The sequence below is a fragment of the Hippopotamus amphibius genome, chromosome 3 (genome assembly GCF_030028045.1).
Source record: "Hippopotamus amphibius kiboko isolate mHipAmp2 chromosome 3, mHipAmp2.hap2, whole genome shotgun sequence".
NCBI classification, from domain to species: Eukaryota; Metazoa; Chordata; class Mammalia; order Artiodactyla; family Hippopotamidae; genus Hippopotamus; species Hippopotamus amphibius.
This window is the reverse complement of record NC_080188.1, coordinates 50,084,974-50,103,211: the sequence shown is the minus strand read 5'-3', so window position 1 is coordinate 50,103,211 and position 18,238 is coordinate 50,084,974. Positions and strand designations below refer to the sequence as shown.

The 18,238-nt window shown below is 38.7% G+C and overlaps 1 long non-coding RNA gene across 5 annotated transcripts in view; it reads right to left on the bottom strand.

Annotated features, from left to right (window-relative positions):
* Window positions 1–3,491: 3,491 nt before the first annotated feature.
* Window positions 3,492–18,238, bottom strand: part of LOC130849107 (uncharacterized) — a 60,581-nt gene continuing 45,834 nt past the window's right edge. For 3 of the 5 annotated variants that reach the window (XR_009052682.1, XR_009052683.1, XR_009052686.1), the window contains 6 exons: window positions 16,453–17,627; window positions 15,829–15,868; window positions 15,071–15,175; window positions 7,318–7,417; window positions 4,966–5,089; window positions 3,492–4,055 (listed from right to left, as the gene is read on the bottom strand). This is a non-coding gene — a long non-coding RNA (uncharacterized LOC130849107). The remainder of the gene's footprint in view (window positions 4,056–4,965; window positions 5,090–7,317; window positions 7,418–15,070; window positions 15,176–15,828; window positions 15,869–16,452; window positions 17,628–18,238) is intronic. The other 2 variants (XR_009052684.1, XR_009052685.1) reach the window with 2 other exon arrangements.

Genomic DNA, 18,238 nt, shown 5'->3' with positions numbered 1-18,238 from the left:
ATATAACATTCCAAGAATGCCTTTTTTTTTGTTCCAGAAAGTAAGGAAATTCTCAAAAATTATAGAAACATGAAAAAAAAAGAACTTAGGAGCGAGCTTAAAGAGGCTCCCAACAGCCAAATCTGGGACAATTTGAGCATTAAAGTGAACAGTGATAGCAACTGATTATAACTCATTTAATTTTAAAAATCCATAAGATCATATTGCTAATTACATAAGATGATAGATGGGAAATAATTCTTCTATGTGTTAAATGCCAATTAATGCATATAAAAAAGACTGATATAGTTATAAAATATTATTTTGCAAACATCACAGTAATAACTGGTATACATAAGAACCACAAACAGATGTTAAAGCCACTAAGTGAAAGCTTGAAGGGGAACAGAATATCTACAATGTCTTACAGTATCTCCTCACAGATAAATTATTAACTAAAAAAGGGAAAACCATGACTACACGATGGAGAAACTAATGAACACCACATTAACCAACCAATCAAATTAACATCACCAATAATGGAACAAGCTGACACTATGTGCCCCTAATGTGACACACTGAGGGACACAACAACAAATACTGTATTTCTGACAAAAATGCATAACTTAGTCATGAGAAAACAATCAGACAAATCTTACTTGAGGAATATTCTTCAAAACAACTAGACTCCCTTCTTAAAAAAAAAAAAAAAAAGTCAATGTTGTGATAAAGACTGAATCCTGAACCTATATTAGATTAAATGGAGCTGAAGTGACCTGATATCTGAATGCCATGAGAGATCCTGAACTAGATCTGGAATTTGAAAACTTAAAGATATTATTTAAACAGCTGGTAAAATGTGTATATGCTAGATAACAGCATTGCCTCAACATTAAATTTACTGAATTTGATCACTGCACTGTGTTTTTGTAAAAGAATTTTCTTATTCCTCAGAAGAACAGGCTGATGTTTTAAGAAATAAAGGGGAATGATGTCTGCAATGTATTTTCAAACTGATCAGCAAAGAATAAAAACAGTAATAACAATACACATGTGCATGTGTGTGCGTGGTGTGTGTGTGTAGAGAGAAACAGAGCAAAAGGGACAAAATGGTAACAATTGGTAAAGCTGGGGAAAAGTTATACAGTAGTTTGCTGTATTATACTTTCTTTTTTCAGCTTTACTGAGGTATAATTGACAAATAAAAATTGTATATATTTAAGGCACACAATATGATGATTTGATATGTGTATATGTTGTGAAATGATTACCACAATCAAGCTAATTCACACATCCGTCACCTCACACAGTTTTGTTTGTTTTGTTTTGGGTTTTTTTTTTGGTGTGTATAGTTTCAAATTTACTATATGTTTGAATCTTTTCAAAATAAGCAACTATGTCCTAAAAATGGGCATTGTTTTCTGCCCAAAAAGTTCTCAAAAATCATTCTAACGATGGAAAGATGTTATTTTAAATAATTACACATCAGGGATGAGAAAGACTCTGGGAAGACAAAAGATGGAGCAAGACAGCTTTTTTTTTATTTCCCTTAATCCCCCATGAAAATAGGCACAGAAAACAGAATGGCAAGAACAAAGGCCCACAGACAACAGCTACAACAAAACTAAGGGATATGGTATCCTCAGAAACTCCAAAACATGAGTAGGTATGGATGAACCACCATCACTGTAGTATCAGCTACAGAACCCCTGTAGTATCAAAAACAGTCTAAGATAGCTTTGGCTGAAGAGACCCTCAAATTCTCAAACAGTAAATGCAGTGAGGCAATATGAGAACTGAAACTGGAAGGATGTTCTATAAAGTTCAACTCCAGGGTGAATGCAAGGGGACAGCAATAAGTTCTGGTGATGCCAGAACAGTCTTGGCCCACTAAACTATCAAAATTAGCATACTGAATCTCATTTTCAGGACAAAAATCCCACACCAAGAAAAACTACTTGGAGTAGAATCTAATTGAGCAGGATACAGATAATACGGGCAAAAAATAAAGAAGGACAAGATAAAAGTGTGGAAGGAGAGCAGAAGAAGCTGAAATCAGGAAGTATGGAGACATTACAGTATGAAAAAACAGAAGAGAGAGCTCTAGAGCAGTGAAGCTAGGACAGATTAAAAAGCACATAATGCACCCCAATGTTCACTGCAGCACTATTCACAATAGCCAGGACACTGAAGCAACCTAAATGTTCATCAACAGATGAATGGATAAAGAAGACATGGCATATACATACAATGGAATATTACTCAGCCATAAAAAGGAATGAAATTGAGTTATTTGCAGTGAGATGGATGGACCCAGAGTCTGTCATACAAAGTGAAGTAAGTCAGAAAGAGAAAAACAAATAACGTATGCTAACGCATATATGTGGAATCAAAAAAAATAGTACTGATGAACTCAGTGGTAGGGGAAGAATAAAGACGCAGCTGTAGAGAAGAGTCTTGAGGACATGGGGAGAGGGGGACAGGGAAGCTGGGAGGAAGTGAGAGAGTAGCAATGACATATGTGCACTACCAAATGTAAAACAGATAGCTAGTGGGAAGCTGCTGCGTAACACAGGAAGATCAACTCGATGATGGGTGATGACTTAGAGGGCCAGGATAGGGAGGATGGGAGGGAGTCGCGGCAGGGAGGGGATATGGGGATATATGTATAAATACAGCTGATTCACTTTGTTGACAGTGGAAACCAGCACAACAGTGTAAAGCAATTACACTCCAATAAAGATCGGGAACATAAATAAATAAGTGAATAAATAGTGCATAATAATTTCTTGAAATCATAAGAAAACTATAAAAATGAGCAACAGTCAAGAGTCATGTTCAAATTTCTTACAAAGTTATTTTATGGACAAAAATAATAATAATTAATCAAAATAACATCCCTACAAAATGAAATCTTGCCAGAAATGTATGTCAACAAAAGGGAGAAAAATGATAACAAAACAAAAGAAATGAAAAGAAATGACAGATGTATGTTTGAGAAACATAAATAAGAATTGGGAAAACATACAAATAGAGTGACTGAAAGAAAGGAACATTTGAAAAGATAGGTAACAGAACTTGGGAAACAATTAGAAATAAAAGGGAAAAATAGAATTTTTAGATTTTAGAACATTAGAAGTGAAGACTAAATTTTAAAGTATGCAGGGGTGAATAAACACGTTTGACAATTAGTTGAAAATGGAAAGAGGGAAATATTAAAAATTCAAAAAGAAAAAGATTAAAATGATCATGTCTTGGGTTGGCCAAAAAGTTCATTTGGGTTTTTCTGTACCATGTTTTGGAAAAACCCAAGTGAACTTTTTGGCCAACCTGATAAAAAGACTAGATATAAAAGAAAGGAAAATAAGATCCAATATACATTGTTTTAGTCACTTCCAGCTGCTATAACAAAATACTCACAGACTGGGTGGCTTAAAGAACAGGAATTTATTTCTCGCAGTTCTGGAGAGTAGAAGTGTTCATCAGTAGGGAATGTAAAAATCAGTCTGAGATGCATTCTAGCAATGGGGTACTACTCACCAGGGAAACAAGGGAAGTAGAGCTATTCATATTTATGCATGGAAAATCTCACAAAAACAATAACGAGACGTGAAACTTTTTGCATAATACATATAATAATGCTACTATTTATATCAGGTTTTAAATCATGCAAATAATGCCATATGAATAAATATATTTGTAGTAAAATGATGACAAACTACATGGAAATAATAAATGCAAATTCAGAACAGTAGCCACCTTTGGGATTAAGAGGAGAATACAATGGAGGAGGGATACTCAGGTATTTTGTCTCTTAAACTGAATGATGAGTACAAATGTACTCTCCAAATCATTATTTTGATATAAATAAAACATTTTACCATTTATTGTATTTAAGAGGGGGAAGCCAGACCATGAGTGATTTGAAATCCAGAGGTGTTGAATCTGAGGAATAGGCAACAGGGAGTCACTTTCCACCAAGATGTAGGAAGATTCTGGGACAGCAGTTAGCAGAGGGCCTCAGGCAGAGGAAAGGCTATTTCAATAACTTAGACCTCAGATGATGAGGTTCTTCCCTTGGGGTTGAGAAGTGAAAAAGAAGAAAAAATCAAGACACTTCATGGCCTCTGTCCTTTTACTTGGTGCCCCTGAAACCCACCTTTACACTTAGAAGGACACTCTAAGGAGAACAGACAAGGGGACATTGGATAAATTTCATGTGCCAAAATCCAGCAGAGCTAGGTCTCATACCACTAAGAAAGTTGCCTTGAGGGAACACTGACAAACACAAAACTTCTCTGCTCCCTCCAACCTGGCAAACCTCAAGTTTTAGACTGTGTCCCTTTTATTTTGGGTGACAAATATGTTGAGTTTTATTACTGCAACGCCTGACTTTTCTACTCTGCCAAGCACATAATATTTATTTATTTTATATCTAACCAGTTGGCAGTGACTTCTGTTCTCGGCACGGCTGACTAAAATTAAGGGTTCATGCAGAGTGTGTCTCCCACCCAGACCAGCCTCTAACATTCCTGCTGGTACTTGTGAATTCTGATCTATTGAGAATATTCTCTGGGTCTTTGCTTTCTCCATGTCTGGAGAGTATAGGCATATACACAGTTATAATACATTTGCCAACAAGTCTCTGTTGACAGTGGAAAAGGAGGTTGAAATTTTATGAGGTCTTTCTTTATAGGCTGCTTTTGAGATAAAAATATTAGTTTTCATGAGAAGTAGAAATTTTGTTACTTATGTTTGATTTTGAAGTTTAAATAAGTAATGACAGAGCTGGAAGATCACCTCTTTATTCTCTATTACATCAAGCTGTTTCTATTTCATAGCATAACTGGATGCTGGCAAAGCATCTGACCAAATATTTCATGATACATTTGTGGCCACAGTACACACGTACACAGAGAGCTAACGCAGCTAAGAACCATCCGTCCAGTGGCTGAGTAACAGTGACAATTAATGAAGGGATGGTACCTTGAAAGGCAGGTTGACTCCTAGTGATTAGACTAAGCCACGCCTCCACCCTGTGGTCCAGCATTGTAAAACAGCCTCTGGTACCTCAAATCAGGACACCTGATGGTGTACTGATTATATTGATCTAATAGGCACATGAAAATAGGGTGATTTTTACCATAGATGAGAAAACCAGAATCCAAAGTGTACAAAGTGCTCTCTACTGCCTGAAATGACTACCCTTATCTAACAAATGAAGTTTTATTAGGGATAAATACAAACTCATTTATCCATCACACATGCATTTCCCACGTACTTTGCACCACACCCCCTGTGCCCATGTCAAAGGAAATCCTGATCTTCACAGCTGACGTTTTCTTGCTGGTGGAGGCACATCCATTCATGCAACATCCCTGGTTTCCCTCTACCGCTCTCTCTCTTCTGCAGGGAGGCTAAGTTACTTATCAGTCTGATGAATTTGGAAGGAGAAATTAAACATAAGTGGCTTAGTGCCTTCCATTCTCCTTCCTCCTGAGAGCAAGACTGGCCAAGGAAAGCAAACACCCTTGTCTTCATCTCAACACCCTAAGTCCACAGGGGCAGGCATCCATGTGTGGAGGCCCATGGCTGGTTAGTGCTGCCTCTGATAGTGTGTGGTCTAGTTCTGGGATGCTGTATCAAAAATTCATTATTGTTGCATACGTAAACCATTCCTCCAAGCCAGCTTTTATCAGCTATAAAGCTGATTTTGGTATTGGTACATAGATTGCACAATGGATGTTGATAGATAGAAATATAGACACATAGATAAAATACAGACACATAGGTAAATATCAGGTTGGCCCAAAAGTTCGTTTGAGTTTTTCCATAAGATCCTATGGAAAAACCCAAATGAACTTTTGGGCCAACCCAATATTTCTATCATTGTAATATGTATATATATATTACATTCACCATGCAATTGGCTCTGAATTGGTCCTCAGGAAGGCAAGGTGGTGTTACTTATTGGACCCCTTCAGATCTCAATATGAGACTCTGAGATTGCACAGTAGGGAGAAGGGAACTCTCTGTATCATGCATGATGGCTGACCCTTTACCAATGTCTTCTCAGTGAGTGCCTGCAACTGGTAGTAAGCACTCCATGCATATTTCTTGCTATGGAAAGTGATGCTCAGTCATGTCCCCAAAGCCACCCAACTAACAAGTAGTGAAGCCAGAATCAACCCCCGGTTGACCTACTGTAGAAATTCTTGTCTCCTGTGTACAAGGCTACCTCACACCTCATAAATATAAAGAGTGAATAGTCTTTGAGGAGCCCCAGCTTGGCTGGAAAGGCCAGTCCCACTCTTGGGTCCCCAAAACACCTCCTACTTTCTACTACAACTTTGATGTTTTAGTCTGTCTTCTAAAGGCATGGCATTTCTGGAATATTCCTGGGAAGCATCTTGACTTCATATTTCTTCATAATCTAAATGTCTACTCCTAGCCTCATACAAAAGATATATATTGGAATAAGTTTTAATGTACTGGAAGAGAAGTCTTGCTACTTAAAGGAAATATTTTGTAAAGCAAAGAATTCTTCAATGGTTCAAATATTTATACCTTATGTTTTCATAAATTTAAGTATTTAAATGCAGAATTTCTGTTCATTAGAACATATCAATTTTACAACTATTTTTATCACAGAGCTATTTTTAACATTGATATGAAAAGCTTAATAGTGTTATATTTTTCTCATCTTTAAAATTAGAAGGTTGGACTTGAACTAGATGTTTCAGAAGGTTGCATCCAACATGAAAATCCTATTTATTAATTTCTGAACTCTGCAAAGCAGTTCATACTTGTCAAAACATTTTAGAATGCATTCTCTCATTAAATCCTGACAATAAGCCTGATTAGGTAGAGAGCAGTCATTATCTCCACATTCCTGATGAGAAAACATGCTTCAACCCACTATGCAAAGTGGCTTGGATTGCAGCATAGAGGAGCCTGGAGCCCAAGATTTCCAGCTCCTAGCCTCACATCTTTCCACAACATGGAAATGTATGTCTTGAATTCTAGGTCTCTACAGAGACATAGCCCTCCTTCAGCAGTTGAGGAAATGTAGCCCTACCAATATTTAGTGTTTGCAATCAACTTATATACTAAGATTAGACAGTCAATGTTCAGGGCTGCCGAAAGAGTTTGCTCTAGCGAAAAAAATAAAAAAGGTGTGTGTTGGAGGGGGTTGCTCCTTAACAGGAGGAAAAGGCTGAAAACAGAAACACAAAGCAGGATGTGAACTGATACTACTCAACATCATCAGGTCAAGGGCTCAATAATTTGCACCACCTGCCCTGATGCCCTATCTGCACCTTCCTCCTATACAAATACCTGCAGACAGGGTTCTGTGTGCATCTTCTTCAAAGTGCAGTCCCAAGCCATTCTGTACAGGGGGAGGAAGGAGTGCAGAGACAAAGAAGCCTGGTGGCTGCTGAGAGAAAGTAAGAAGTATTTGAGAACATCCAGTGCTCTGAGTAAGAAATACAGTGAGTAGCTTGCAAGTCCGTGGTGGTGCTATTAAAGTTTGTTTCCTATCTATGTCTTTAAAAGCTGCTGAGTGGATGCCAGAATGAATGACTGGGGGTTCAAGGCATCTTCCAGGTAAAAGGAAATATTTAAAGAGTCTCAGATTGTGATCACGGCAATGATTCTGTATATGATAGTATTTGCAGGCATTTTTTCTTAACCAATGCTCTAAGATAAAGTTTATTAGAAAATAAACTTATTGGACCTTCATAATGGTACTGAAAACACATAGTAAAAATAAATAAATAAGAAGAGGTCAGGTTAGAGGCATCTGGAAAGCAACACATGTGATCTATACCAAAAAAGCTGTACATTTTTGCAAAGACTTAAAACTAAAATTGGAATGCACATTACCATTTCCAAATGGTTTCAAATACAGTTCCCCCAGTGATCTTGTGAAATAGCAAGCATTTGAGGAAAGTTTTTAATTGAACTACATATACAACCAAAAAAGTATCCAGATCATTGGGCCATCTTGCAGCCTGAGGAATTTTCCTAAAGTAAACACAACTGTGTAAATTATGCCCAGTTCAAGAAAGAGACCACTGGCAGCATCCTAGAAGCCCCGCAGCAACTGATGTCCCTCCCAACACTTCCCCACCAAAGTAACCACTGTTGTTTCTGACTCCTCACCGCACAGCTGTGTTTTGGCATAGGTTTTCAATTTTCATCTTACAGTTAAGGAAACTAGGGTTTAGAAGGCTGCAATGACCTTTCCACAGTCACAATTCTTTAGCCAGCCAGATCCGTTCTCCTGATTTCTAGCCTAGGGCTCTGTTTTCTGTCCCATACTGCCAGATTTTCCTTCAATTTCCTGAAAAATAGAGGTGATTTTTGCACCCTACTTGTTGTTCATATCCATTTCATACTGAAAGACAGCTGCAATGATTAATGTGAATATGGATGTCAACATATGATTTGTTAAAAGAATATTCCCAGCAGCAAACACTACTCCTGGCTGCTGCCTTTCTACCCTTTGTTAAAAATGTACTCACACTGAAAAAATAAAATTTCCTACCAATTTTCAGTCCTAATGTCACACAGCTAAATAATTACATTCACGTCATCCTTGGAATGCAACATGTTGCCAATATATTTTTCTTTTTCAAATCCTGGTGAAATAACTCAAATATTTTCTAAAGGAAAAAAACTTCCAAGCAAGTAGCTACAAGAGAAACATAATGATGGCTACCAGATAATAATAGAGTCTCTATAAAGAAATAGTTCATTTCTTTTAAAAAGTTAATGCAATTAAAATTTTAACCTCCCTTCATTTTTCTCTGATGAGCTGACATTTATTTATTTATTTTTGATGAGCTGACATTTAAATGAGCTGATCTCACTCTCTAATTTTCCTTCAACATGAGGAAAAAGAATTTGTCATAACACTGATGACTGTTCAGTTATCACCTTACAACTTCCAAATACAACAGACAGAGTAAGCTTGGTCCAAAAACTGGTCTTTGAAGAACCAAAATATTTTGTTTAATGTAGAGCAATTCTGATACTAACCTCAGAATTTGGTCAATAGATCAGAATTCATATAAGCCACAGTTTTTTAAAAAGAGAAATGATGGCTGTTCTGCTAACACATTTCACAGAACTGCAGATAACGAGCCTACAATAGCTGAAGACTATTAAGATTATGCAGGAAAAAAACCTCAACCCTAAAAGAGTGGGTAAGCAAAAGGCTTCACTTCCTTTTTAATGTCAGCATCAGAAACCAACTGGAAAATAGAAAAAGTAAAAACAACTTCTGAATGAGGTAATATAGAAACACCATTCTTACTATTGCACTGAATTATTCAAAAATATAATGAAATTCCAGGAAACATCAGATGCTGCAGGTACATGAAGATAATTTTGTTTTTATAACCAATTTCAGGCAGATAAATACTAGAATCCTTTCCAATTTCTCCCCTATGAAACTGAAGTGTCACCAAGATTTACAGCCTCTCAAGTTCCCTTTTCAGAGGAACATTCATTTACATAAACAGATAATCCTAGATAAAAATTTCCATTAGACAAAGGTGAAATGGATCAATTTTCTCTGCCAAGACAAATCTTAAATCTTGAACAGATAGGGTCATTATTACACCAGCCCCATTTCAGAAATAATGTATTTTTTAAAAATCAGCCGATAGCAGCCATTTCCAGCTTTCCAATTATCTTTAAGAAAAGCTTATTCTGTGGACAATAAAGCACATTACTGCACAATATGATACAGTCCATAAAGATCACAATGTTTTATGAAAGGTTAAAGAAAGCTCAGCACATTTAGGGGAATGTCATAACCCGCTAAGTCTTTCAAGACTCGGCTGCAGCCGTGGGCATGCTGTTCAAATATTGTGCTCGGCAATGCTGTATTCCTTTTTCAGTATCAAAACAGTGAAAAAGAAAGCATATGCCAGGACGATTCTATTGTGAAACCTGGGATCCCTACAGATAAGATGAGAGAGGCAATCAAATCACAAGAAATAACTCCCCTCATTTTGGAAGCCATTGGATTCAATCATAGCAGAGCTACTTCCTGACAAGAAGGCAACTCTATTTTCTTGGTACCCAGTGCCCCCTTTCTTGTTTTTTCTTCAAGCAAGTTTCTCATGCTGTTTCATTGATATTAATAAAAACTATAGTGATTAAGAAAAAGGTCTCTGATTTTTTCCCATTCCTTGTAAAATAACCCAGCAGTTTTAAATGACTAAGGAGGAAGGGATGTGCACAGTGATACTCACTGTTAGCATTAAGCAAAGGTAGTCAAAAATCCTTGGATGCCTGATCAAAGATGGTTTCGGTATCAGAGTATGGAGATTTGGAGACCAACCTATATTTTCTTCTGTACTAACCAACAACCACACGAAACAGTTTCAGAGACTAACGCTCCTTTACCAAACTAAGAGAGGAAGAACCCACTTTACAGAGAGAACTGATCACCTATTATGGGCAAGGCTACAAGAGAGAAAGGGCATAAAGGAGACTCAGTCTCAGTCCCTCAAGAAAGTTATTCATATCATGGGGGGTGGGGATTGGACCACTTAAAGGAACATTATATTTAGCTTAAAATTAGAATGGAAACAAGATGGAAAATGATCCAGTCAGATTCACTCCATTTATAGGGACCCTAAAAACAACATGATCCTGCAAACACCCAAAATTATAGCTGAAGGTAAATAAAAGCTTGGAAGAAGCTTGAGATAGTCACTGATACTTATTCCACATTATTCAGGGATGGGAAATACAGCAGCATCTTTTAAATAACATGAACAAGAAATTATCATGGGAGGATCCAGTGAATCCTCCCAAGTTTTATTATTTTTAAAACTTGGTTGTTAAATAAAATTCAGTTCCTTCATATCAAGTACAGTCTTTGACATTATATAACTAAAACTAGATTAAGTTTAGGAAATAAATTACCCTTGATATAATCATAATCCAAGCAGATACTCATGTTATATCTGAATATTTTATTTAGAGGAAATAGTGGGGGAAGAAACAAATATGCTCAGTTTATTCTTCTAATGACATAAATCACTTAGGACATGTGTCTTAGTCCATTCAGGCTGCTGTAACAAAATGCCACAGACTAGCTTATAAACAACAGAAATTTATTTCTCACAATTCTGGAGGCTGGAAGTCCAACATTAGGGTACCAGCATGGTCCGGTGAGGATTCTCTTTCAGGCTGCAGACTTCTCGCTATGTCACCACATGGGAAAGGGGCATGGAAGCTCTCTCGGGCTTCCTTTGTAAGGACATCAATCTCATTCAAGAGGGCTCTGCCCTCATGGCCTAAGTACCTCCCAAAGAACCCACCTCCTAATACCATCCCAGTGGACATGAGGATTCCAAAATATGAATTTGGCAGGGACACAAACATTCACACCACAGCAAGATGTGAGAAGAAAATGGTGAGTAGAGGAAAAATTACTCTGCTCTATATTTCCAAAAAGCCAAAGTTTCTATGTGATGGGCCAAAACAGCAAGGGAGATAAAATGAAGCCCCCTAGTTGTCACTTGGATGATAGAGATTCACAAGTTAAAAAATATACATGAGATTGTATCGCATATTTCTAGGGTTGAGCAAGTTAGACTGAGTAGAGGCAAATCCCCTCTCATGACTCATGCAGCACTAGAGAGAGGAAACCAAAACACCAGCATTTCCCCTCTAAAAGTTGTCCATCTTGAACTTCCTGCTAGTGCTATTCTTCCTTCTCACCTGCCTTCCTTTCTTCACTTGCCCGGAAGAGGGACCACCAGAGGAAAGTTCAGGAGAAATTTCCTTTCTGTGTCCATATAACTAGTGCGTGCCTATGAGCAAAATTCTTAGTAGGAATAGAAAATAAAAATCTTGTGTCATGTAAGGCGATGGGAAAAATAATTTTACACTTAAATTGGCATCAGACTCTTTGTCTGGGGGAGAAAAACACCTTAAAAAGTACTTGGAGTAGGAGATGAGCCGTCAGGGAGCCAGACTGTGCTCTGAAGAAGACAAGGAGAGAAGTGTGTTTGTTTTTCCAATGATGCGGGGGGAAGCTAGGCTAGGAGGGAAGCGGGTGGAGCCAGAGAAATGGCAGAAGGCTGTAAGGTACACAAAGTAACTTGTCAGTCTGCCAAATTTTTAGTAAAACCCACAAAAACCTCACCAAATGGTTGATGTGAGTAGATTTCATATAGGAAACGGTTAAAAAGCAGAATAGTAACTTGCAAACATTGAAGGCAAAAGTGGGAACTGACCATACACCCATGAGCCAAGGAAATCAGCAGATATCCTCAGGAAGCCTGAACTCTAAAGGGTGGTGGGATTGGAGGTGGAAGGCAAGCCCACCTTGTCTCAAGGTTGGAGACGTCCCAACTGTCACTATGGGATAAGTTTCCTAAGCCACCCTTTGGTTTGCAAGGGATCTTTATAAGTCAATACGGGAAAAATGAAGGAGGAACTTGTGGTATCACTTTTACAAGCACATTTTTCTGAGCGTAGGTGCACCTTAAATGTCATTTTAACTTTTTATGCGCATGTAAATAGCTATTATTTCAGTTGCTGGAATATTAGTCATAACATCTAATGATGTGGAGATTGTTGCCTTATAAAACTCACAGCTGGGTGGCTACATAGCTCAAGGCAAAAGCCTATTTTAAAATCCATTGCTTTAGGAGGAGAATGTTTATTAAAACATTATATCTATTAAAAATATATGATGCATCATTGGTCATTCTCTGTGTTGCAATGCCAACCACAGTTTTTCCAGCAAGGCTTTTTGAGTTGATACCTGGAAACCTGGCAAGGTCCACAGCCTCATAATTTACCAGTCCATCAAAAAATAAATAAATCCCAATAACCACAAAGTAAATCACCAAAGGTGTCTGCATAGCAGCCCATAAACTCATGTTTACACAGGCTCTGTGGGGGGAGCTACTGCTGTCACTCAAATATTTCTAAGCTTGTGGGAAGTAAATGTTCAAAAAGGAATCAATGTTTGATCTCTTTGTAACAGAAGTTGAATGAATTAATAATAAAGATACAGTGGGTGGGGCTGATATGTGTAAAATACAGAAGTGAGATGAGAAAAAAAAGGAAAAGCTAACAACCGAAGTGACAAGGGCTGAATAAACATTTAGAAAGACTGGAAACTACGTAATTAAGCTAGAATCTACCTTCAGTAGTTCTCATAATGTTATTTAAGTTAGAGAGGAAAATAGATTTTTCATCAACTTAACAGCAACAAACTAAGAGTAATTTGTAAAAAATAATTTCCAGAGAGACTCCTGACTTTCTTAATGTGCCATCAGTCCAAACTTGCTGCCTGCTTGTGCTTAAAAAATGTACGTATCTATGGATTTTCTATTACCTAAAATAAATATTTGATGAAGATATATCTCCCAGCAGGAGTTCCATAAACATATGTCACACTGAATCCAAGTCCTTAAATTGCACTCATTTCCTTTCTGCTACCCAACTTTGTACAATTATTTTGCTTAATACTATTTCCTTCAGGGTAGACAAAGAAAGGCAGTGATGAAAATGTTCAGAGGGTAAATGTGGCAAAGCACATGGAAATGTTCTTTTTCAACAAGGTGAAATTTGAGATTTAAAGGCAGGCTTATCTTTGACTTTCAACTACCTTAATTCTCTATTCTTCACCCTCATGGGGATGTAGAAGCAATGAAAAGGGTTATTCCTGGAAAGTGGAATTAAGTAATTAAGCAAGCAACTCTCCTTAAGCCAATGGCATAGAACCTATAAATCCTCTTTCCAGAAACCAACTGAGTGATCAGTTTGCTGCTGATCTCACTCCTCTGCTTTCCCTGTTCTCTGCACTCACTCAGGGTGTAGGGTAGCTCTGGTATACCACCCAGCTCCTTGCTTCGGGACTGAGGCACCCATTTCCCCTGCCACCTGGATGTGCTGGCTGCCTGTGGGTCACAGCTGAGTCCCTCCTGGGGTATCGCCCTCAGCAGAAGGGAGTTGCCTCACCCTAAATCAAGGAAATTCCCTTGGGGCAGCCACATATCCAACAACTGGTCTATATGGGGATACAAAGACCTAGTCCCCTCACCTCAATGCAGGACATCTCCGAAGGGCTTTTCAAGCTTCAGAGCTTCCTGTAAGATCAGCTGAGGGCTCTGTTGCAACTGTATCACAGTTCAATTCTCCTTCTGTCCCATTCTGCTTCCCAAATAAGTGTTGCTCCTAAAAGACTCTTTTAAGAAATTTCCTGCACACAAATCTCTGGCTCAGAGTCAACTCCCCAGAACCTGATCTACAGAAGGGTCCCTCTTAACTCACAGCAAAACTGGACTGAAACCTAGAGACCTCCCTGGTGGTCCAGCAGTTGAGACTCTGCACTCCTAATGCAGGGGGCCTGGGTTCAACCCATGGTCAGGGAACTAGATCCCACATGCTGCAACTCAGAGTCTGCATGCCACAACTAAAGATTCCACATGCCACAACTAAAGATCCTGCATGCCTCAATTAAAAAAGACCCCGCACACCACAACAAAGATCCCTCATGCAGCAACAAACATCACGTGTGCCGCAACTAAGACCTGGCAAAGCCAAATAAATAAATAAATATTAAAACAAACAAACAAACAAAAAACAACAACAACAACAAACCTAGAGAGGAAAAAAACCTCACTGAGAACCACCCAATGTCTGTCCGTGGCCACTTTTCTGTTCGTGACCTCTCCCTATTGCTCCACCTAAGAGGTGCTCTCTTGGTAAGAGCCACCTACCTTTAGCAAGGGAAAGAAATCATATTGAACTTTATAGAAAAGTTAGATTGGAGAAAGGAGATATGGAATAATTCAGTAGCACAGTAAATGTCTCAATATCATCCTATTCAATACTCAATGGCCTTTCTGGGGCAATCTTGGTCATATTCCTGGAGCAGGAAGAGGAAATAGAGCTGAAATTGAATAGCTTATAAAGATTTCCAACAGGAAACAGACCCATTCCAACCAATTTCCACCTCGGTAAATCAGTAACTCCCTTGAATGAAGCTTTTTTCTGTAGCCCACCTGCGACCTCACAGTGAATGGAAATTTCAAATCTTTCTTACCTCAAAGTCTTGGAATGTCCAGGTCACCTCCACTCAACAAGGCTTCTCTCCAACTACCAAGTTGCTGTAGGTAAAATTATTTTCCCATCCTTAGAGTTGTTCATTCTGATTTATTTGGAGGAAGAATAAATGACTCAAAATGTAGAGCTTTTGCTTTGGTAGTCATGGTATATTAGTTCCTATTACTGCTTTACCAAATTATAAACATAGTGATTTGAAACAATAGAAACTTATGATCTTGCCATTCTGTAGTTCAGAAGTCTGAAATTGGTCTTACAGGCTAAAATCAAGGTGTTGGCAAGGCTGTATTCCTTCTGGAGGTTCTGGGAGAGAGTCCATTTCCTCACGTTTCCAACTTCTAGAGGCTGCCTACATTCCTTAGCTTGTGGACCCACCCCCCCCATCTTCAAAAGCAGCAGTGTAGCATCTTCACCCCCACCTCTGCTTCATTACATCACTATTTTATTCCTCTGACCCTCCTGGCTCCTTACAAAGACCGTTGTGATTACATTAGGGTCAATAGATAATCCAGGATAATCTCCCCATCTCAAAATCCTTAATTTAATCACACACAAAATCTCTCTTGTCATGTAAATTAACATATTCACAGGTTCCAGGCATTAGAAAATGGACATCTTGGAGGAGGAAGGGCATTACGTAGCCTACCATACATGGCTATTTATTTTTCCAAGAAAATGAAAAAGCATGATCTAAACCCTCCAAGAGAACTAGTTTTAAAGTTCAACTCACAGTCTCACCTCATAAATATTGGTTCAGTCTCTTCTCCTAGTGCTGCAGCTGCATAATCAAACATCATTGTGCTAAGAGAAACTCATCCATTCAGCTGCCTGGATTCTGCTAACTCAGCTGGGAGCCTATAAATTTAGTCAAGCTGTTTTTGTGGAAATTTTTCCCAGGTTTACGGGGGTGGAAAGCTAGGATCACAACCTTCTTTTGGACAGGCAGAAACTGGAACAACTCTGTGACTGAAAGTACATTCACACATTTTCACGCAGAACTCAAGAATCAAAAAAAAAAAAAATGGATTGCAGAATTTGATAATTTGCAGGATTCCTAGGGGGATGTTTAATAAATTCTTTCATTTTACCAATGGGAAAGCTAAAGAGTAGAAAGATTAAGTTAAGCTCACCAGCTTCTGAGTAGCAAACCTGAGACATGGTCTGTATACCTTCTACTCTACTGCCAGGAGAGGATGAAGTGAGGAAGGCAGGAAAAAAAGGCAGGCAAGTTGGAAGGTGGCAAGGAAGGAAGGAAGGAAGGGAGGGAGGGAAGGAGGGAGAGAATTTAAATAATTCGGGCATCTACCCTGTACCAGACCTTACACAAGTCACTTTGCTTCATATTATCTGTGTCATCCTTACAAATATCCTGAGTGATAGAGGTATTGGCTTCATTTTTCAATACATCAAGAAACCAAGGTTCAAAGAGATCTGGTATGTCCACCCAATACAGTCAGCTCTCGATCACTGAGGATAAAGGAGACAAATCAAAGTCATGTATAATCCAAAATCCCGATTAAAACGAAACTCCTCAGAACCTGTTACCAAATAGATTTACATAAACATATTTCCTTGTAATTATATCTAATATTTAGGAACACATTTAACATTCCACAGATGTCCAGAAATGTAAAAATAATTTTAGTGCAACTCATTGGGAACACTAAATATCGCATGTGTCACTTGATGAGAAATCACTAAAAGCTTGCTAAAAATCTAATTTCTAGTTGCTTCCTAGTTAATCTCTTTTTTTCTACGTATTAGAACAGAACCAAGTGGGACAGAGAAGTAGTCTCAGTGCTCTTCCTTCCCTTTCTCACATTCCTCTACCCTGTCTTTGTAGTACTTGAATCCCCAGCCCTCCAAATTCCCTTTGCCTTCTCTTAGACTATAGCTTCCTCTTTAAGGACCCATTGGCTCTGGGATAGGGCCCAGAACTAACCTGATTGTCTAGCTGCGGGGTTTGATGGTTTCCAGACAGCTACAAGCAAAAGCCTTCAGATATGCACTTTTAAGACATTTTCTTTTAATAAAACAAACAAAACAAACAGAGAACACAACCCCAAATAAGTGTGAGTAAGAAGTTGAGATATGGGGCTTCCTAGGTGGCACAGTGGTTGAGAATCCACCTGCCAATGCAGAGGACACGGGTTCGATCCCTGCTCCAGGAAGATCCCACATGCCACGGAGCAACTAAGCCACTGTGCCACAACTACTGAGCCCATGTGCTGCAAATACTGAAGTCCATGCGCCTAGAACCGGTGCTCCGCAACAAGAGAAGCCAGGGTAACAAGGAGCCCCTGCACCGCGACGAAGAGTAGCCCCCACTCACCACAACTAAAAAGAAAGCTGGCACACAGTAAAAAAGACCCAACACAGCCAATAAAAGAAAGGAAGAAAGGAAGAAAGGAAGAAATTTATATTTTAAAAAAAGTGATAAATGCAGAAGTGAAACCAAAAAAAAAAAAAAAAAAAAAGTTGAGATATGAACTTAGCTTTCCAGGATTCCCAGGACTTTTCTTCTTACCATTCACCACCTAAAAAGCAGGAAGCATAAGAGATATGTGCTCAACAGGTGGCTTAAAGGCATATACAAACCAGCATCACTTTGCATTATGCTACAAAATAGGACTTGAAAGTTGTACATGACATGAATTTTCATTAAAAAAAAAAAGTTGCCATTGACTCTGAAGATATTTACAGAGATGTTTCTACAAGAAGCCCTCTAAATGAGCTTCTCCCTTGGCCTGGAATGCTCCTCCAGCTTCTCCTTCAGCCACCCTGCCCTTCACACATGCACACATGTGCACACACACCTTCCCCTGGCTGAGCTTCTCAGTCCTCCTCATCACTTCACCAGGCAAGGCTTCTGAGACCGCCCAGACTAGGTTCAACTCCCCACTCATCCTCTCATTGTCTCTGTAGCTCTCCTCACAGTTGTTAGTTGACTCACCATTTGTTAGTAGACTAGGATAGTATATGGGCACCAAGTTCTGAAGCCAGCCTTCCTGGGTTCAAATAACAGTTCTGCCATTTATTAGCTGTGAGATCTTGAGCAATTTTCTTAACCTCTGGTGCCTCAGTTTCCTCACCTGCAAACTAGAGCTCAGAGTACCCACCTCAGAGGATTCTTGGGTAGAATATGTGA